This window comes from Tiliqua scincoides, chromosome 4 (genome assembly GCF_035046505.1).
Source record: "Tiliqua scincoides isolate rTilSci1 chromosome 4, rTilSci1.hap2, whole genome shotgun sequence".
In the NCBI taxonomy this organism is placed as follows: domain Eukaryota; kingdom Metazoa; phylum Chordata; class Lepidosauria; order Squamata; family Scincidae; genus Tiliqua; species Tiliqua scincoides.
Genome location: NC_089824.1, coordinates 149,730,081 through 149,752,439, shown reverse-complemented (window position 1 = coordinate 149,752,439; position 22,359 = coordinate 149,730,081). Strand labels below are relative to the sequence as shown.

Here is a 22,359-nt window from a genome sequence, read left to right as displayed (position 1 = left end):
GAAAGGTGGTTTAATGCAGAATTCACTGAAACAAACTGCACTGGAATATCTGTTTTCTATCAAACATTATGGCCAATTAACCAGAAAATGAAAACACAACTGCCTTGTGGAACAAAAAGTGGATTTGCTTAACTCCAAACTGACCTATGAGACTGTTTATTCTGATTGACAATGAGATGTTATTATGATACAGCATGGAACCAATAACTTTTTATTTAATTAATTAAATTTGATTTTTGTCATGCGAGGGGGGCTACAAAATGTTCTTTGATCCCAGGTTGCAGACAGATGTCTTAGCTATGCCACTGACTGTGGGGAGGCAGCAGAGCAAGTGGGTGGTGAGTTGCTGGGGGGAGGAGGTGGGTTCCTCCCAATTTTCACTTTTTTAAAAGCCTGGGTGTGACATCACTTCTGGTTGTGACATCACTTCTGGAGCAACATTTTGAGCTTGGCACCCGGCTACACAATCATTAGCTATGCCACCCGCCCCTGTTAACACCCTCCCCCAGCCCTGTTTTCTCCTCTCCCCCTTTGGGAAGGGCCCAAAAGCTCAAAAACTGTATCCCCTGACAAAATTGTACCCTATTAAAAAACTATACACCCTAATAAAATCCCTCTCAAAGGCCCTGGATGTAAGAGATCTATGCTTGACACATCAAGGGTTTTTAAAAATCGCTTGAAGGAGTTACAGGGGGTGGCTCCAATTTTGATCAGCTTAGCTCTAATAAGATCGGTTTAACCTTTCCCCACTATTGTGCAGTTCTCCCAAACTACTATAAGCACATATTTGGAGAGAAAAACACAGGCACCTCATAAGCTGTGCTAATGGAAGGAAGGAGACGTCGGCAAGCAGTTTAGTTCAGAAACATAATGTGAGCAAATGGGTAAAACACTCCCTCCCTTATTAGAATCTGAATTCCATCCCCAAGCTTTAAAGTTATTGTTTTAAGTTGGATCTCCTGTACCATGTCCATTTTGAATAAATTTTGAATAATCTTTGAATAAAGATTCATGCATGAGATCTTGGGAGTATCTCTGTTCAACTGACATGGAAGGAAGGGTGCTATTCAGACCCTCATGAGCATAGAAAAAACACTGCTCTCAAATGCCAATTAAGTGAGCACTCCCGGATTGGCCTTTTCAGCCACACTAGACGCTGTGCCAGAACCACCTTTCAGAACGCGATACCATAGTCTTTCGAGACTGAAGGTTGCCAATACAACTTTTGTAACTTTCAGTCTAGCTACAAAGTAATTTATTTGAATATCCTTTGCCCAGTGGTTCTGTTTCTGACGCAAACATTTAGTGACCTGGCAGCTGCTAGACACAACTCCCTTCCCATCTCAGTTCTTTTTTTGGTTCATTTGTTCTAAATTCCAAAAGGTCATCAAATGCAGATTCTGCTTTGTTTGGGCATATGGAGATAACTTATCTTCCCCTTTTCTTCCATCACAGAGTTTAAAGTACTAGTTCAGTAGTAAACACTGTTCCTACAGGTTTCTTGTAACTGAATTACTTCTGAGTAAACTTCTGAAAAAATTTACTCAGACGTAACCGATGGAAACATTCTATGAGTTCAAAGTGCCATGAGATACCTCAATATTTATAACAACAGCTAGTACACAGTCACTTTTCAGATCACTTATATTAAAAATGTAAGTAATATAATTTAAGAAGATCTAGGTTTTTTGTTATCTATATCCCCTCCCCTCCATTTTACAGTATCTCTCCCAGTTTTCTCTGAGGTAAAGTTCTGCCAATATTAAAAAGCTAGGTTAAGGCTACTGCTCATCTGCAAACAGGAAGTGGTCTTAACTTGTAATTGGCAGACTGCTTTGTTACTTGGCAGTAAAGCCCATTGAAATCAGTAAGAACTTCATTTCAAGTAAACAAATGCAGGATCAGGAGGCAGTCACAAGCTGTGCAGCTAAAGGTAAAGGACTTGCTTGATTAAATTCTTTAATGAAATCTTGCTTGATTTCATTCTTTAAAATCTGTAGCTGTATGATCAAGATTTTGTGTGTGCATGCATGCTCTGAATCAGTTTAAATGACATTTGGTCTTAAGATTTAATGGAAAATAGAGAGATGATGCTCATGTGCCATCAATCCAAAGCCTAAGCTAACTGATATCTTTAGGCTACAATCCTAAATACTTCTTCGGGAGTAAACAGTATTTAATTGATGGCATTTACTTTGGAGTAAACATTCTTAGATTGAGCTGCACAGAAGATAGGACAAAAATTTCTTGGCTTTTCCATTGTATGTTTTACTCTATTAATCCAGCTTAAATAAATAATGCAACAGCCAGCTTTAAAAATGCCAACTAAACTCCAACACTTGTAAGATTATTTAGAAAATAAATGAAACCATGATAAAGCACTACCATATGAACCAATAACTTAGTTTAAAAGTACTGGCGCTGTGTTCCACAAGCACTCTTACAGGGTAAAAAAAGACATTAATAGTAAAGACCTGTTATCTGAAGTGAATTCTCTCTCACTGGAGAATGGTTCATGTACCCCTAATGAAATTTTCCAGCCTGAAAAATTCTCTGTTAACGGCTCTGACAAAATTTTTGTATTGTAAAAAACTGTGGTGCATTTCCCTCCATTTTTACTGGCATTCAAGTCTGAAATCAGTATTTAACTATTTGAAATCAATATTTGAATAAGGTCAAATCAATATTTGAATAAGACTTTGTTAATACATCTCTCAAAAGGTCCCAGAACTTCTTCAGCGTTAGGTGAACAGCAGTGCAACACCACCATTTTCAAAATAATTACCTTAAAATCCATAAGCCACTTTCTATTATGTACAATTCAACAACAATGCTGCAGAGGTTGGCAACCTTCAGTCTCGAAAGACTATGATATAAGCTTACAGCTGCTGGTATTCCCAGGCGGTCTCCCATTCAAGTACTAACCAGGCATAACACTGCTTAGCTTCTGAGATCCGACAAGATCAGGCATCTGCAGAGTAACAGTCACCTCCAGACGTGGAGAGTCAGACGTGGAGAGGGGGGATTTGTTGCACGGGTAACAGCCTATCCTCCATACCTACTTTACCCAGGCTTCGCGCACTGGAGAGAACACTCTGTTCCAGAACCACCATTCAGAGCGTGACACCATAGTCTTCCGAGACTGAAGGATGCCAACATGGGGCTGCAGAGGGGATAGTTTGAACAATTTCAGTTCTCTCCCAAGTAACCTAATAAAGTGATTAGAAGCTATACCTTTCTAAAAAGTTAAATCAAATAAAAAGCCCACGATTCTCCCATGTTCTCATTTCAACTTTTTCCAGACACCCACTCAAGTCATACTTATAGAGTGGCTACCTGACAGACAAGAAGCTGCAGAAAGGCAAACTGGGGGGGGGGGTGCAGTACACATATATATTACACATATCTACTTCATCCCTGAACCAGAGCAGACGTAGCATCTCCGATCTCCTAACTGTGCTTAAACTGAGTACTGAGGAATGATCAGTATTTTGCACTACCCTTCTAAATAAATTTCGATGTCATTCCCCCACACATTTTATTTTACCCATGGTGCAATATTAAACTGATTTCAAACCATGGCTATGATGGTAACTGTAATTCGTGCCTTAGGATCATATTGTTGTTAAAGCATATCAGAACGGGATAAATTCATGTAGAATTTGTGGGGAATTCATCAAGAAACAAGTATGTGAAACTGAAGCATCCTAACCATGGTTAAAAAATTGAAAATGTTACTGTTAAACTGGAAGCTGTTACTTTTTAGTAGTTATACTACAAGTCACTTAGCAATGATCAGATGATACTGTGCCAAATCCTGGACTTGTTCCTTTGAAATTAGAAATATTGTACCCTTCTAAAGGCAGGATGGTTCAGTGCAACTTATGAGTTGTTGGGTGGTGAGTAGATTTTGCTTGTGCTTAATAACAACCATGTATTACAGGAAGAAAGGAGTTTCCAGACATCAGTCCAATTAGCCAGACACACTGGGATGTTTTTGAATTTCTCTTCAGCAAGTGGTTCGGTTTAGCTGGTTGAATAATCCAATACAATTTGCACTGCATTCAAATACCCTGTTTCTTGGATAGTGTCACCTGGATCATACCACTTGGTCTATCAGTAGGGGAAGAAGTGGCAGGGAACAGAGTCGAGAGACTCCATTTGCAATTTCTTCAACTCTGTTGAGGTCTGAACCCAGGAAATCACTCAGGTCCTGTGCACAGGAGGGAATGTAACAAACGCTGTGGTGAACAGTCAGTTTGTAGCAAGTAACAGGGAACAGCTGTTCCTGATTGCTGACTCTGTGCAGCTGATTATGGGTGTGCCTTGTGCATATACCAAGGCTGAAGACAAACACTCCTTGGTGAGTGAGGGGGTGAGTGAGGGTGAGCGTGTAGGGTGGTGAGTGTTAAGGAATAGGAATCAGGATGCCGTATATGTGTGTTGCTGTATGACTGACCAGTGTTGCTGTAAATATCCTTGTATATAATATATCTTGGTGATGGAACCTAACTCTCGTGTCAAGTGCCTCTTTGCCTTCTGAGAGTTTGCCTTGGACATCAGCCTCGAGTTTCTGTTGTGCTGCCGTTTGATTTTGCTCTGCTGGAGACTCCTACACTCCACCCCCAAACCTCCCGCAACAAACTCTATTCATTTAAGTCAGTGTTTTTCAACCAGTGGTACAGGTTCCACCAGTAATACCTGAGGTGGTACTCACAGGACCCCTGGATACCTGCTGCCCAACAGTGAGACCAGCAACACTACACAACAAACAGCGGAAGGAAGCGCGGTTCAGCTCAGCAGGCAGAGCTCCAAAACATGCTTTTCTACACTAGAAAAATCCCTCCTGTCCACTCTGAGCATCTTACTAGTATTTGTCATCTGGCCTCTTAACCCAGAAGCAACTGACGATGAGATGATGTCATCACCAGTTTCTTCCAGTGGTACTTCAAATAGGTGAACCATGTGAAGTGGTATGGCAGAGGACAAACACTGAGCAACGCTAACCTTAGTGAATGATTAAATTTTTTTTTTTACTTTCTTTCCTTCTCTGTTCATTTGAATTTTACAATCTCTGCCACAATGGGAAGTTAGAAGCTTATTATAAAGTATCCACAGTTGTCAAGATTCTAACATGACTCTTGGGACCTCACAAAAGCAGTTCAACACAAACTAGGAACTTATTCTACTCATTATTCAAAGAAAATAAACTGCAACATGTAGAATGTTGAAAAGATGTTTTCAGCTGAGCAATAACCACATGCTTTACAAACAAAAACATAACGTTCATGAATTTTTAGTAGGCACTATTGAAGCCAGCACTTCCATGAATATACAACAAAGCTACAAGCTGGTCCTGGCAGCAGGAGCCTGTCATTTACAAAGAGCTCATACCTACCTTGATTTGTAATATTCTTTATCCAACATTTGTTTCGCTTTTTGAAGCCCACTATTGACTATAAGGCCATCCTGATCCTAGACTAAACCATGTTCAAGAGCATATGCTACAATCTTCCCCAAGTCAGTATTCCCACAAGACATGAATCCTTCTATTTCACCAAGTTCATGCTCAGAATCCATCATGTAATGAAATCTCTGTCCAGTCCTAATGCTAAATAAGCTACTAGTATTTTCTCTATAGCCCACACACAGTTGTCTACATATTCATTGCTGTTCATTTGCACACTGAATAGCCATTCAAGACATAATAATCCAGTAGACCAGGGGTTTTCAAACTGGGGCGTCACAACGCTCCAGCCTGAGGGCCTGGCCTTTTTCGGCTTAAGGGGCGGAGGCAGGGAAGAGGCAGTGACGCAATCCCCAGGATTGCGCTGTTCAGGGGGCTGCTGGGGCTTGGCTGGACTGACCAAAGCCTCCTGCAGCCTCCTGGGGGTGTGGAGAGCTCTACGTGACCTTCTGCAGGGCTCCCCGAAGCTTCAAAACTGAAAGTGGAGCAATCGCATCCCGATTCGCAAAACCGGAAGTGAAGCATGATCACTTTCACTTCTAAAATTTCAGGGAGCCCTACAGACAGTTGCGCAGGACTCCCCTCACCCCTGGGAGGCTGCAAGAGGCTCTGGAAAGTCCAACCAAACCCCTGCAGCCCCCAGAGCAGCGTGATCCTGGGCATCGCATTGCTGCCTTCCCCCCGCCTCCGCTGCATCCACTGCCTCGCCCCCTCTCCCGCAAGAACTTAGCCCAACCAGTAGACCAACCACCTACTAGAAGCGCCACATAAAAATGCATATTGAAAAATCCACCATAGAAGGATCCAAATCAACTGTTCTATAGCACACTCTGAATAAGATAATTAAAAAATTATTCTCATACCTTGATCTTGAAAAGGATGCAAATATTTTTAAAGTATGTATAAATATGGAAATTACCTTTACAGAAGCTGTCAGCAGAAGCTTTTTATATATTTTCTGAAAAAACAAATAAATTTGTACAAGTTAATGCCAACTCTCTCACTCAGGTCAACTTAGCTCCAATTCTGGTCTCAGTAAGAGACAGCTTCTGAGAGACCAGAGAAAGAAATACTACCTTTGACTAAGCTCCAGGAAAGAATCCATGGTGTGAGCATAATATCTTTGACATGGCTCCCCTGGAGCTAGAAAGGGTAGTAGTTGACTTCAACAGAACACAAATCAGATTTCTATACTACCTTCTATTCCCCAGGCCATCTAGTTATATTAGATAGTTTACACTATCTTTATGCACATCACAAGCAAGAGTCGTTTTCAATCCATGCTTAGGAGATGCTTAACAGATTAGTACACCCCCACCAATATTTTCTACAACATCGTTCTACGTGGTAAGTATATTTTTGGTAACTGAGCTTCAAACAGTTCAAATAAACTTGGAGACAAGCAGATGTCTAATGAACCCACTACAGGTGCTAGTGCAATCAAGCTCAAGATAATGGACTCCTGCAGAAATAGAAAATAATGAAGATTCTAGTCATATTTTCAGTCAGTTACATTGGTGCATGTTAACATGTGAAGTGCATAAAGATAGTGTAAACATGATAGTTTACACTATTCTATTCTTCATTCCTGGTTACTACCCTAAATACAACTAAGGCCCAAATCCTAACCAACTTTCCAGCACTGCATAGCCGTGCCAATGGAATACAGTGGTGCCTCGCATAACGAATGCCCCGCGCACCGAAAAACCCGCATAACAAAAGTGGTTCGCGAAGTTTGGTAACTCGCATAACGAATTTTTGTGACTTATGCTTCGCATAACGAATTTTTTTTTAATTGTCCTGGTTTGTCTTAAGGGGGGGGATCTTCATGTCCCTTTATGATCCCGTCCACCCTAGTAAGGGGCGGATCTTCATGTCCCTTTATGATCCCGTCCACCCTAGTAAGGGGCGGATCTTCATGTCAGCTTGCTCCCAGGAAAGTGTGCACAGGATTACAGCCTTCAAACTCCCCACTCAGCATCCCCCATCGCTCATTCACCCTCTCACTGCCCCATTTCCTTCACGTTTCCCCCCATGATCACGGCAAAAGCAAGCAATTGAATGCAGCTGCTGTGTCCTCCCCAGCTTAGAGCACAATCCTGTGCGTGTCTCCTCAGAAGTAAGTCCCATTGTGCTTACTCCCAGGAAAGTGTGCACAGGATTACAGCCTTCAAGCTCCCCACTCAGCATCCCCCCCCCGTTTTTGAAATCCTCTGTACAGTATGTATGCCTTTAAAGAGCACTTAATAAACACTTTGTAAACCAAATTTGACTTTGTTCTGACTTTTCTTGCCCATAGGAACGCATTAATTAAATTTCAATGCATTCCTATGGGAAAACGAAAAACTCACATAACGAAAGGACTCACAGAACGGATTAATTTCGTTATGCGAGGCACCACTGTATGTGCTTCATCCTGCAGTTGGGTGGCACTCACGGAGGCCTCCTCATAGTAAGGTAATGTTTGTTCCCTTACCTCAAACCTGCATTGCCCTTATATCGGTGCTGGAAAATGGGTTAGGATTGCACCCTAAATCTAACAAGGAGCAAATCAACATGGCATTTGGCATACTTTCCAAGCATCATGGTTGTACACAGCAGTATACAAAAGAAAATCAAGCTTCTGTTGTTTTTATTTTTATTTTATTGTTTGGCTGTATGTTTTTACTTTGCAATGAGCTGTATTTTCTATCTAAAATGGCAGGATATAACAAATAAATTTGAAGAGCACAGCAGAAATGAAAGAAAAATATCAGAGATCACCATTACAGCAAAGCCAACTCTTTCACAATTCCCCCCATGTTAAACTATGGGATAACAAAACATTTCAAGCGCTTCACTGAACTAAGTTCAATAGTTTTGCAATGACTAGATTTGCATAGCCTTGGGTTGTACAGTATACTCAACATACACTGTGGAACCATGGCTACAAATTAAGCAGTCACATTTCACAGGTTCTGAAAAACCTCGACTAAGTTACACAAGCCTAAGGTTCCCTAGATACCCATACTAACGCACTATGTCTGTTCTGAAGAAATTCATCAGTATGACACACCAATAACCCATTTTAAGTACAGGAAGTATCATGGAAAAGATTCTGTCTCATTTACAGGATGTCAGTCAGATTTGGGGAATATCCACTAAGGAAAACACAAACAAAGGTAACTGAAAGAAAGTAAAGGTACAAAAACTACAATTAAGGCAGAGTTTTAGGATCAAGCTAGACAGGCATAAACTTCTGTTCAAGAAGCATGCACAAAGCCCAAATCCTCTTATATCACAAGAATTTCTTTTCTATTTTGTTTTAAATAACAAAACCTTTTCCTTCTAATAACTTCTACTTTTGTGATGCAGCCCAAAGATTGAAAAAACTTTCTTTCTGAATTCTGCTTATCATGAGACACACCCGCCAAAGAGTGCCACATTCAGGCTGCCATGCACTTCATCTACAGCTAAGTTGGCATTACTAGTCTCAGCCTTTTTTATATTTATATTCACACACACACATATGCATTCCATTGTATATCCATGTTTCAGTAGCCCTTTTCTGCAACTATAGGGTCTCATAATAAATCATTGCTTCCTCTTCACACCTGCTTCGAAGTCCATTCTATTTGCCATCACTAGGGTTGTTTTTTTCAGTGACAAACACAGAATGCGAAACAATGAGAATTTCTGCTCAAATAGCTATATAAAACGATATTAAGATCAAAACACAAAAAACCACTCATTTCATGAAACACCACTTCTGAGGAATCTACAAGTAGTTTTCACTAAGGTAGCAAGCCCCTGAAGCATTTCCGATAGTGAAGCAGCTGAATAAAAGTATCTGCTAGAGTGTATGCACATGTGCGGCAGTTGGGAAGGAGGAGACAATGTAACCTGGAGGTGAAGTCAATTTAGTTCTAAACCAGGGGTCTCTAAACTTTTTGGCCAAAGGGCCGCATCAAATATCCAGTACTGCAGTGTTATTCAAACTGTGAGGCGCAGCTCCTTAGGGAGGTGCCAGGAACTCAAAGTGGAGGCGTGGGATGTCCTCTCGAAGCGATACAGCCACACCCCTGGACATAATACGAGCCCATCATCTGCCCGTCTCTGCGCTTTTTTTTAAAGCGGAAGAAACGGGAGTTGCTCAGCTGCTCCCTCTCAAAGCTGCTCAGCTGCGAGAGTGGCTGCTGCCGCCGCCCCGCCCTCTTCTCCCTCCACTCTGAGGCTGCCGCCTTCTGTGTTTGCTGCATGTTGTTTCCAAAGCTCTTCCACTCCAACCCCCATCTGGCAAGTACCAAGCATGCTCATTTTGCAGTCCTTGCCCTTGCTGACCATCAGAAAGAAACCCTCCTTGATCCTTGTCTGAGGTTGTTTATTAGCACCCTTTTTATTTAATTTCTACATCAATAACATTATTGGTGAATTCCAAGATCCTGCTATTTTTCCACCATCTATAGGGGACACCAAATTATCCATCCTCCTCTATGCTGATGATATTGCCCTATTTTCTATTTCCTCTATTGGCATGCGCAGAATACTCGCTAAATTGAGTGTCTTCTGCACACATGAAAAGTTAACTATAAATCATAGTAAAACCAAAGTAGTTCTCTTTGGTTCAACCAAAAAGAAGCATATATGGAGGCTTGATCATACTCAAATTGAACAAACTAGAGTCTTTAAGTATCTTGGGGTTTGTTTTAATGCCCAACAGTCTTGGACTTCACATCTGAATGCCTCTAAACTGAAAGCAGTGCATTCATTACAACAACTTAAGCACTTTGTAAGATCGGAAGGGGGTAATTTGGTGACCCCTGCGACAGAAGTATTTGCTAGGAAAATAATACCCCAATTAATTTATGGTGCTGAAATATGGGGTCATGTGAATTTGCTCAGTCTAGAGACACTTCAAAACTCCTTTATTCGTTTTCTCCTCAGAGTTCCTCGTTCGACATCCTCTTCTTTACTTAGATCTGAGGTAGGCCTGATTCAGATTGAGGCCTCTTGCCATATTGCTCTGGCTTTGTATTGTTATAAACTTGTCTCCATGAATGATTCTTCCTTACCCAAAATCTGCTTCAAAGAACAGCTCACAATTCCTTCTCGCAAATCTTGGTTATCTTTGATAAAGCCCATCTTGGAATCTTATGAAATAGATATGAATCTTTTACCCACTTTTGCCTCTAATAAGATCAAGATTTTAATTAAGAATAAAATTCAGCTTTTTTTAAAGAAAAAGGATCTATGTAATATTCTTAATTTACCTTTTTCCCCCTTCCCTTTCTTATATAAATCAACTTTTGGAGCAGAAAAATATTTAACTAATTTAACTTCGCTCCCTCTACGAAAGGCTTTCACTGCATTGCGATTTCAATGTATGCAATCGGCTGTCTTAGTAGGGAGATATGAGAACATCCCATATGACTTAAGACTTTGTGTCTGTGGTGCAGATGAGGTTGAGGACATCTCCCATTACTTATTAACTTGCCCTCTTTATGAAGCCCCAAGGTCTAAATTCTTGTCCACTTTAATCCCCTTGTTACAGGACAGACCTACTATAGCTCAGGTCTGCTGCCTTTTAGTAGATGCTGACATGGGGATCACTTTGAAAGTGGCTAATTTTGCTCTTGCAGCATTGAAAATTCGTACAAATTATGTACAATCTTGTGCAGTATAGTAATTGTTCTTATGGGAAATTAATCTATTCCACAGAGCTGATTATGTCAGGGGTCACCTTATTTCTATGGAATCAGATTTGGTTTTTATTTTAGTTAATTTTACCTAATTCTGAGCTAACCAGTGAGCTCTTTTAAATGGTTTTTGATATTGCGGTCTATTTTATGTTTTTATATATTTTATTAGTTGGTTTGGCCTGTATGATGTTTATAATTATTCTCCCTTTTTAGCTTATGGATATTTCGCAATTTACTGATCTTTTATTGTAATGACCTATGGTTATCACAATTAAACTTTGACTGACTGATCCTTGTCTGGTTGGTTCCTAGTTCCCAGCCTGGGATCACTTCTCATCAAAGTGAAATCTCTCTTTTCAACCCCCTCCCTCTTCCACTCCCCCCTTTCAATCTCCAGACCTTCCTGCTTTCCTCTTCCTCCCCTTAAAGTTGTTTCCATGCAGTTGGCAAAGGGGGAGGGGAGAGACAAGCACACACTTTACTTGGCCAGGAGCAGAAAAAGGGTACTGTTTTTAAAGTGATTTACTAATCTTGTTGTTTGACTGAAGAGGAAAGGCTGTATTTTTAAAGTGATGAATCTTGCTATTTGAAGGGAATACTTATTAGTCATTGATTAAGTGATTGCCAGCCCAATCCTATCCACACTTTCCTGGGAGTAAGCCCCATTGACTCTAATGGGACTTACTTCTGAGTAGACATGCATAGGCTTGAGTTGTGCATCTCCTCGTATAGGAGACAAATCAGCTTCCTAACCAAACTCTTATAATTGATATATTTTCATGGTCTATTTTTGTTTTCCCCACCAGCTACTGGAAAAATTTAATTACATTAAATTAATAAAGGGTTCAACCCTATCCAATGAGAATAGGAGAAATGACTAGTTGGATTGGGGTCCACAGAGGTGTGTAATGTTGGTCAGACTGAGTGTTCACAAAGTTCATTTGATAATACAATTCTATTGGTATGCTCACAAAGTTAAAAAAAATGGGTCTTCCTAGACCAGACAAAATCTACCTACTCCAGCATCCCGTCTTGGTGATCAGCAGCTGATCATTTATAAAGCATGTATATTGATGTGTATTAATAATATATTTTTAAGATCCACATTTAATTAATGATATGATTAATATAATTAATATTAATATAGTTAATATTTCTGCCACTTCCTGTTTAATGATGTCACTTCCAGCCCTCAGGAACACGATGGGGAGTCATGGCTAACAGCCACGGGGGTCAAGGGAGCCACTGGCCGGAAAGGTTTAAGTACCACTGTGGTACAGTGTCGAGGGCCGGAAAAAAAAATTTCACTAAATAAATTAGAGATGGAACTTACATGAATGAATAAATGAATGGGCTCAAATGCCCAGGATTTCTCCAAGCACCAACACAGCCCAAGAAATAAAGCATACACTTAAATGGACCCCCATCTCCCCACCCCACAAGCACAATGCTGGTTGTGTTTGGTCAACTGGGCCAGAGGCTCTCAGGGGATCAGAGGCTGGCCGCGGGCTGGAAAGAGGCTGGCAGCGGGCCGCATCTGGCCCCCGGGCCGGGGTTTGGAGACCTAAACTGATCTGTATGCGAACAGGTGAATGTGCTTGGATCTGGATCTCCCCTCTGCCCCAAGTCACTCTCTGTAAATGCCTTTTCTGGGGCTTGTCTGTGTGGTGCTGCACTTTTGAGAAGCTTGGAAAACCAAGCAAGGCTCAGTAAAACCTCTCACTGATTTTATTTTTTTCTGTATTGTACTGCACCTAGACCTGATAACTTTCTGTGGCTTTTTTGCAAATTTTATGCCATTCTGTTACACAAAAGGGGGATACTGTGATTTTTTTAAAAAAATTCTGCTGGTCTGTGTAGTGCTGCACTTTTGAAAAGCTTGGAAAATTAATGAACATATATGTATATTTATTTGGTAACTGTCTAAAATTATACCGAGTTCACAACTGAAATGCTTATTTTTCTTTATTGCACTGTTTGTACAATTTTGAATAAGAATTTGGATAAAAACACATAACACCACAATTTGCTATTTTACTCATTAAATTTGGGGGGGGGGGGAGGAAATCACCAAAAAACACCCTTAGCCATCACAGGATGGTGGTTAGAAGCAGACTCTTAATTTCTTCAAGCTCTACATCCACCTCGGTCTCCAACCTCAATTGCCAGCATTCTACTTGTACTTTGAGTCTCTGCCTTCCTCTCTTTGAAACTTCCCACAGTTGCTTCACGTGGGCAATATAACCTGATGCCATCAAGTAGAAACTTAATGCCTTCTGTGGATGAAAGGCGCATGCTTTGAATCCACTTTAAATTTTCTACCATGTATGTAGTGTGCCATTCTATCTAAGCCTCAAAGTAAGTCAATACGTTCCTAATGAGTGTGTTGGCACAGAAGCTAATAGTTTGGTTTTACTATACAAGTGCACAAAAGCTTGTGAATATTTATGAACAGAGTTTCAATAGAGTTTGAATAAAACCATCTTTTAAGAATCCATTTCTCACTCCACCCAATACACATGCACTTGACTTACACATGCCTGAATGGTGCTCAATTTTCTCCTAGCAGAAGAAACTGTTCAAATATCTATGAATATAAGCAAGGTAAATAAATTCAGTCCTCTATTTCCACACACCTTTTCCTTAAACTCTCCAAATTCTTCCTTCATATCACTTTGACATCAAAAAACAGTTCAGCCAACTCTGGGCATATACAGCTTGCTGCTCCTTCAATGTCTTTCCCCAAGTCCCTACAGCACTCATGTCTCCTACACTCTTCTTTCCTTCAATACTTTCTTTTCTCCGCCCTCCCCGTCATTCTCTCATGTTTTTTGCTTCTTCTGTCTTCTTTTCTGCTCACATTGATGATCTTTACCTTCCTCATCTCCACAACTTTCAATTCTTCTCTACTGTGATCTCAGTAGCTTAACTAATCCTTCCAAACCAATAGAACCAACAGTCCAAACTAATATCTCAACTTGAAATCAGTTTCAGAATACCTTAATTGGCATAAAAATACAGAAATATGACTTAAAAAACAGATTTAAAATCCTCAAGTACCTTGGATAACAGTTATCGTACAACATACTACCCTCTTAATAACTAAACCTGAAATCAACACACACACAAAATCAACACACACACACCCAGGGTGAGGGGGAGAAAAGAGGAAAACAAAGGACTAACATCAGTGTGCTTTAAATCTGAAGGTACAAAAGCTAAAGGAAGGGTAACTGGGAGTAAAGGGGCATGAGGCAGGTCACATTAAGGAAGAAATGTGCCCCCATGTTCACCTGTGATTAGCCCATGGATTGTACAAATTCCAGAATGGAGAAAGTTAGAAGTTATTTAACACAGATGCCAGAAGTGATCCCAATATAGTTTTTGTACAAAATTTCTGACCCCTGAGCTTTCAAAATGGCATCCACTTAGAGGTAGGGTGACTTATAGATTTACACACACACACACACACACACACACACACACACACACACACACACTTCAATTGTGCAGTTGGTTTTTTTTCTGGAGGGGGGAAATTATACAATTCTGTGCATTCTAAATAAGAAAATCCTTCACCAGAGTAGAATAATTTCAACAGTGCCTTTCAGTGTGAAGAGAACACATGGTAAGAACAAAAAACCATTGAAGGTTTGCGCTCTGTTGACACTCTTTTCCCCTCATATTTAGAGTAAAATTCTGCCTTCTCTGAGTTTAAGTTATCTTTTCATCTTGCATGTTGGCAGAGGTAATCTTTAACACCACTACCCTGCACCAAAATAAAAAAAGGACCCTTTTTATACCATGAAGAATCTAGGATGCCTTGGAAAGGTTGAGTACCATATTCCTGCCTCCCTCCCATGTTGGTGTTTAGTACTCTTTTTATTACTAAATAAATTACAGTGTGATAACATTCACAGTCAAGGTAAGAAGACAAGGTAGAGAGGTATGTCCATTCTTTCCTTTTTATACTGGACAAATGGTAACTGAATTCAATAGTTCCTGAATTTTGATTGTACAGTTCTGCCAGGAATTTGTTATGCTTTATATTGGTTGTTAGTGCAATGCTTATTATTTATTGACTGGACAGTTGGTCACTCCTAGCATTAACTACAGGTCCAGCCTATTTATACACGGATTTTTTAATACTTTGACTCAACCAGAATGGCCCCTGCAAATGAGAAGGAATGTGCTGATCCCTGGAGAAGGCAAAAATGCACCCCTTTAAAATCAGTTTTTAAAAAGTGAACAGTCCTTTAACAATAGACTCCTTAATGAGAGAGAGAGGGCAGCTGGCTGACAATCCATCAATCCTTCTCTCTCTAGCAGCCCCCCCTTCCCCCTGAGCACATTTGCATTGGTGAAGGGAGGGGCTGAGTGAAGTGGTTGGAGGAGGACTGATTGATGGATTGTCTTCTTAATGACTCTTATCTTAGAGTCAAAAGGTCAGCAAGGCTGTTTTTAAATCACTGGAGCAAAGAAACTTTGTTTTTTAAATTGATTTGCTATAGTTTGTTTTTTGCCATCCATGTGAGTGCTCGGAACCAGTCTGAATAATTAGTCTCAGCCTGTACTACCATTAGTTTTTGCCTATCTTTGTTAAATGTTTTATTGAATGAACTGCACAGCTGCATTAAATGACATTATCATTTAGATCAGGGGTGCTCAATAAGTCGATCCCGATCTACCAGTCGATCGCCAGGCAAAATGAGTCGATCGCCAGGCAAAATGAGTCGATCGAAGGCTTCTCTCCCGTCCACGCATCCCTGGGAGTGAGCCCCGAGCCCCGCCCTGGGAGTGAAGCATCCCTGGGAGTGAGTAGTCCTGGAGTGAGTAGTCTACTGGGGCTGACTCATGAGTAGTCCTGGAGAGGAGCCGCTGGCAGGCTTCTCTCCCGTCCACGCATCCCTGGGAGTGAGCCCCGTTGACTCTACTGGAGATGACTTACCTGTCCCCTGTTTTTGCACTGGTATGTATGGCGATCTGCCCCCCCCCCCCACTTCCATCTGTTGGTTCTGTGTGCAAGGGATTTTGCACTGGTCTTGCTGTGATGCCTATATAGAGATCTTCCCTCCCCCACACCTTTCCCTTGTTTTTGCACTGGTCTGTATAGAGATCTGCTCCCCCCCCCCACTTGTATTGGAATTGAGGAAGATCTGGTGGGGAGGTAGATGTGGTGTCAGCAGTGGCCCTTTAAGGGTAAGGCCTGGGCATCCAGCATAGTGTGCTGCACAGCTGCAGCCACTTGAAGGCAATAGGGCCCTCAGGGATATAAGAGCACCTGAGGCAGGAAGGGCTCCACTTATTTATGTGAGTCAGCCTTTTCCTACATGAAGATCTTTAAGTCCAAGTTCTACCATGACCGATGAACATTTGGAAGTGTGCTTGAAGCTGGTTGTCAGCAGCTACTGTCCGGGCTATGCATCCTTGGCTGATTCACTTCAGTGCAAGTCATCAAAGTAAACTCAAATAATTACAAAAAATATTTATAGTTAATTATGTTGTGTTGTGCAATATTGGCTCATGCAGTTATGCAAGGTACACCAACATACATTGTACACATAAATGTTATATGTTATGATGGCGCGAACATTGTAAAAAAAACTCTGGTAGATCTCCAGGCCTTGCTGGGTTTCAAAGCAGCTCTCAAGCCAAAAAAGTGTGAGCACCCCTGATTTAGATGAATTAAACCTAAATGATGCTAGGTGTGAAATATTGTGGCTGTTCTGTTTTGCCAACTGCCTGGGGTGTTGCTCTCTAGGAAAAGCAGCTTATAAATTGGTTACCCAGATTTTCATGCACCCTGAGAGACTGTGAGCTCTACTGACAGCACAAACTTGCGCTACTCAAAAGTAGTCTCATTGTATTCAAAAGGGGTTGACTTCAAGGAAGGTATTCTAGAATTGCAACTCAAGGTTTCTGCCTTGTAACAAGATATATAGTTTCAGCTAAAGGTGACATTTTCTATACCCTTTAAAAGTGAATAAATGCACAATCTTCCTCTATATGTTGGCACCCACACATTAATACATTCATACTGCAATTCTTATCAAATGAAATTAGAAGTCATTCTTAAACTGAGTGTAAATGACACACACATTAATGATCAGGCAAGGCATGCATCATTGCAGCCATTCAAAGCTTCAACACAACAAGTATTTACATCCTTCTCATAAGTCCCATTGTGTTCAATGGATTTTAGGCTGCAATCCTATGCACATTGTAAAGTTTAATTGAACACAGTGGGATTTACTTCTGAATAAACATTCACAGCACCATGCTTCATGCTGTTAGAGTAACTACCCATTTACTTAATAATTCGTTCTAAAAACATAAATGAATCTTGCTGCTATAGAAACAAAAGGTAGAGGGTTGGAGCAATAACAGTTTATTTAGGCATAATCCTATTCACACCTATCACAGAGTAAGGTGCACTGAATTTACTGGGGCTTATTCCTGAGCAGACATGGATAGGATTGCCCTATTAGAGTCTTAACTTGTCAAACTGCCACAGCCTGAGGGATGGGCAAAATAACATATTATTAACAGTATTTATATACCGCTTTTCGACGGAAAGTTCACAAAGCGGTTTACAGAGAAAATCAAACAAACAACTAGTGGCTTCCTGTTCCAAAAGGGTTCACAATCTAAAAAATATGACATCATCATCATAAGGCAGACTTACATAATATTCAGGAAACTGTTTCATAGACCTCTGTGGAACTGATTCACAACATGATCACGCACAATTTTACTCAGAAGCAAGTTTGTCAGAATTCCAAGTGGCAAACCAATGAACATCAAAGTAACAGATGACAATTCAGAGTTCAAATCAAATATTAAAACAAAAGACAGCAAAGAAAGCAAGCCCATGAAGCAGACTAACATGAAAAATCATGATAGATGAACCCCAGTCCTAGCTTTCAATACTACACAACTGTTTCACACAATCCCTTTTATTATGAAAAGCAATATCAGAATGAAGTTAGCATTCTCCACATGCATTCCATTCTTGGGCAGCCTGTCAAAAGGGCACTAGCCCCGTTACAGACAGTATCTTTGTAAGGAATGGGTCTGTCACTATGCAGCACTATAATTTTCTCAGCTGTCACTATTCTAACAGTTTATTTGAACATATTTGACACCATTTATAACTATATTCCATTTCACCCAATATGAGCAAGAACAGGCTACAGAATCTCATCTACTTTTTCTTTCCCAGCTATAGTTGGTAATCTTAAGAGATAAATATTTGATATAAAAGCAAGCAATAACTGTGCAAGATCAACAGGTGCCGTACCTTCACTGCACAAGAGATCAAGTTTTTAAAAATTTAAATGGCTTTTAATCATTCAGTTTAGCAGTCATGCAGTGCAATCCTATGCATGTCTAATCAGAAATAAGTTCCACTGGGTTTAAAGCAGCTTACACAAGATTACAACCTGACTGACTTACATACTATTGAACATCCTAGGTCAGGGGTGCTCAATAGGTGGATCGCGATCTACCGGTAGATCGCGAGGCAAAATGAGTAGATCGCGGAGCCCTGTCTCTCCAAAGTGACTAGACGAAACTGACATATTTAGCTGACACTAAACTGACACTGAAACTGACACTTTAGCTGCTCTTCAGGCATGCAGCAACAAAACTGACGAAACTGACTAGACTCCAGCAGGGGCTCCATACATTAAAGGGGGTGTCTGTCAGACGCTTCCTTCCCCTCTGGTAGATCTCCGGGCCTTGCTGGGTTTCAAAGTAGCTCTCAAGCCAAAAAAGTGTGAGCACCCCTGTCCTAGGTAATAGGACACAAAATAGGCATTACAACATCACTAGTAAAACAAGAGGCTGTTTGAGAACTGTCACATAATTAATCAACATATTTCAACCTTCACTGTAATACTAAGCACCAACTTCCTTTGGACTACAACAGAAGTTTCTCTTACTAGGTAACAGTACTACTATCCATCTATGTCAGGGGTTCTTAACCTTTTTAGGATTACAGACCCCCAATGGATTGCCCAATATGTTCCCAAACCTCCTTTGCCAGACTGTTGAAATAATCATCATCACCCGTCTTAGCTTGGTTTTACTTTACATACGGATAGTTTAGGAATATAACACCTAATATTCAATATATATATATCAAGTCATATTGATAATAGTTAAAAACAGGGTCAGGAGGTCTGGTCTACAGGGTAGAGCCTCCATTTGCCTGAAGATAACATCCGAAGGTCGCCGGTTCGAGGCCACCACGACCTGAAGCAGACAAGCTGAGCCAAGTTATTCCATCTGCTCTGACCCTGGGAGGATGGAGGCCAGAATGTGAAACCAGATCAAGAAAGTAACACCTGAATGTTGTGGTTCTTGTAAGATAGAACATTTTTTCAAATTGTAAAAATCCCTACAGGGATTTAATAAGCCTGCCTATGTAAACCACCTTGAATAAAGTCTTGAATAAAGACCAGGAAAGGCAGTATATAAATACCTGTAATATTATTATTATTATTATTATTAAAAACTGTTGTTAGGTTAGACTAATTGTTCAGAGATTCAGAGAGTCCCATACTATCATTTAGTTCCCATAGCCCCCAAGGGATATAGATATACCCAATTAAGAATCTCTGATCTATGTTATGAACTAGGGATTTTTTTAAAATTACTGTATCTCAGCGAACATGACATATGGCAAACACACAGTTTCCTAGATTAAAGAATACTTTATCAGTTTGAGTCTTTGGTATCAGTTTGAGTCTTTTTCAATAATAGTTTTTTATTTGGTAGGTTATAGCAGCAACACACACAACCCTTCATATTATCTGCAAATAAATCACCCAAAATGCCATTAGGGTATACAGTACTTCCATAAAATTTATTTGAGATTAGGCACACTAGCTAGAGTTAAACAGCAGCATTGAATTACTAAATTTGTGTGCTGTATGATTCAAAGCTGTCAATCAAAAGAATGTGTGTGTTATTAAGTGCCATGTTCTGTCCTGATATATTGTTACAACTCAAAAAGGCAAAAGGCAACCCCACAGGCAGAGAAAAATCTAGATAAGTTTGCTAAGCCTAGGATTTTACACAGACAACTGAAGTCATTGTGCTACATGGTTCAGTTCTCACAAAACAGTTCCTCTACTCAGACCCAATGGCCTTTTTCCAACATTGCAAGCAGAATGCATATGAGTTCCCCTTTCTTCCCCAATTTGTCCTAGAATGACAAACCTCTTCCCCCTCCCCCTATACATAAACTCAAGTAAACAACAGGAAACTTCCTAGCCCGACAACTCCCTGCACAAGAAGACACTTCTGTCTGTGAGATTCAAAAACAAATTTTTTGTGCATTTCTTTAGAACACAATAGCAACAAGCTGTTCGCAGTTTAAATGGATGCAAATATCTGGAAGTGCAGTGGTCAATGACACTGTGAGCTTGGCCAGATGCCCCACAAACAGGGTGACCAGATGTCCTTTTTTTCCAGGAAATGTCCTCTTTTTTTAGTCTCGTGTCTTGGAAAAGAATTTAAATGTTCTCCTTTTCCATGTGAGGCGCATCCCTTTTCCCTGCAGGCGGCGCATCGCCTTCTTGTAATTAATAAATTATATGTAACATATAAATCTAACAATAAGTAATATAGTGTTTAAATTAACCACTGGAAAATCAATATACAAGTGTTTTAGCTTTCATTTGGTCATGTCCTACATTCTTCTTGGATGTACATTTGGGGTGCCTGGTCCTCTCTTGTGCTTATGACATCTGGTCAGAAGTGGCTGTCCACCCCACACTCACTTTGTGTGTGTGTGTGTGTGTGTGTGTGTGTGTGTGTGTGTGTGTGTGTGTGAGATTTCTCTCTGTGCATGTATGTGTGTTAATTCTCTCTGTATGTGTGCGTGTGTGTGTGTGTGTGTGTGTGATTTCTGTATGGGTGTCACCTCTCTCTCTCTCTACACGTGTGTGTCATTTCTCTGTCTGTGCATGTTTGTGTGATTTGTGTGTGTGATTTTTCTCTCTCTCTGTCATTTCACTGTGTGTGTGTGTGTGTGCGCGCGCGCGGGAGCTCGTGCACGCACGAGCTCGTGCACGCACGCGTGCATATGAGATTTCTCTGTGTAACTTCTGTGTGTGTGTCAGTCATTTCTCTTGGGGGTGTGTGTGTGTCATTTCTCTGTTTAAGACCACGAACACAGGAGCTGGCCCCTGGTGTGATATAAACAGGATGTCAGCCATGCCCGTTTCTGGGTTTTTTTTTTTCAACGGAGGCGCAACAAGGGCGACAACGACAACTTGTTAGCTCTGCTCAAGGAAGGAAGCGGGTTTGCTTTCTTGCGCTGTTGCTGTTAACTTCTCATCTCACGCACAACCCCAGCACGAAGTCCACCCCCCACACACACACACAAGAGCAACGACACACACACACACACACAGAGGCACTACGGAGAGAGCGCAATGACACACACAGACAGCAATGACAGACACAGCAATGACACACAGATACCACAAAAGAGAGAGCAAAGACACACACAGAGTACTCTCTCACACACACCCGGCCCTCCCTCTCCGCTGAGGCAGCAGGAGGCCAAGGAGGTGGGGGCAACGTCAGAGGAGGCGCAGCCGAGTTCGCGGGCGCCTGGAGGCTTCCTGAGGAGGGCGAGGGGCTCCCAGTGCCAGGCCGAGCCGAGCCCCGCGACCCGTCCGACTCAGCCGCCCCCGCACTCACCTCTTCCAGGGACGCCTCCCGAGGCGCGCGGGCTCCCGCGGGCTCGCTCACTCCCTGCCCCGCATCGCCCTCCTCCTCCCCCGCGCCGGCCGACAAGCGGCTTCCCAGCGGCGGGCCCGAACGAGCGCCTCAGCCCACCGGGCAGCAGCCAACTCTCCCCGCTCCGGCCCCTCGCCCGCTCCGTAGCCGGTCTGAGCGAGAAAGAGGCCAGGACGCTCGGCGGTGACGCATGCGCGGGGGTTTCCCTGGCCGGGCAGGCGCACTGTGCGCCTGGAGGTTCCCTGCCTCCGCCAGGCTTTCGGTGCGCAGCCTGCGAGCGCCGCGTCGCTGCTCTGCCCGCTCAGCGCAGCACAGAGCAGAGGCAGGTGACACTCTCCAGGGCACAGTCAGCGGGGCTCACTCCCAGGAAAGTGGGGGTTGCAACCCTCTTCACTCGAGTGGGACTTCCTTCGGAGGAGACATGCACAGGACTGGGCTCTGAGGCTGCAATCCTGCCCC

The 22,359-nt window shown here is 41.7% G+C and overlaps 1 protein-coding gene across 2 annotated transcripts in view; it reads right to left on the bottom strand.

Annotated features, from left to right (window-relative positions):
- The window catches only part of JAK1 (Janus kinase 1), a 76,493-nt gene extending 54,489 nt beyond the window's left edge, over window positions 1–22,004 (bottom strand). For both annotated transcript variants that reach the window (XM_066622858.1, XM_066622859.1), the window contains exon 1: window positions 21,862–22,004. The gene's annotated coding sequence lies outside the window, so the exon portion shown is untranslated. The remainder of the gene's footprint in view (window positions 1–21,861) is intronic.
- Window positions 22,005–22,359: the final 355 nt, after the last annotated feature.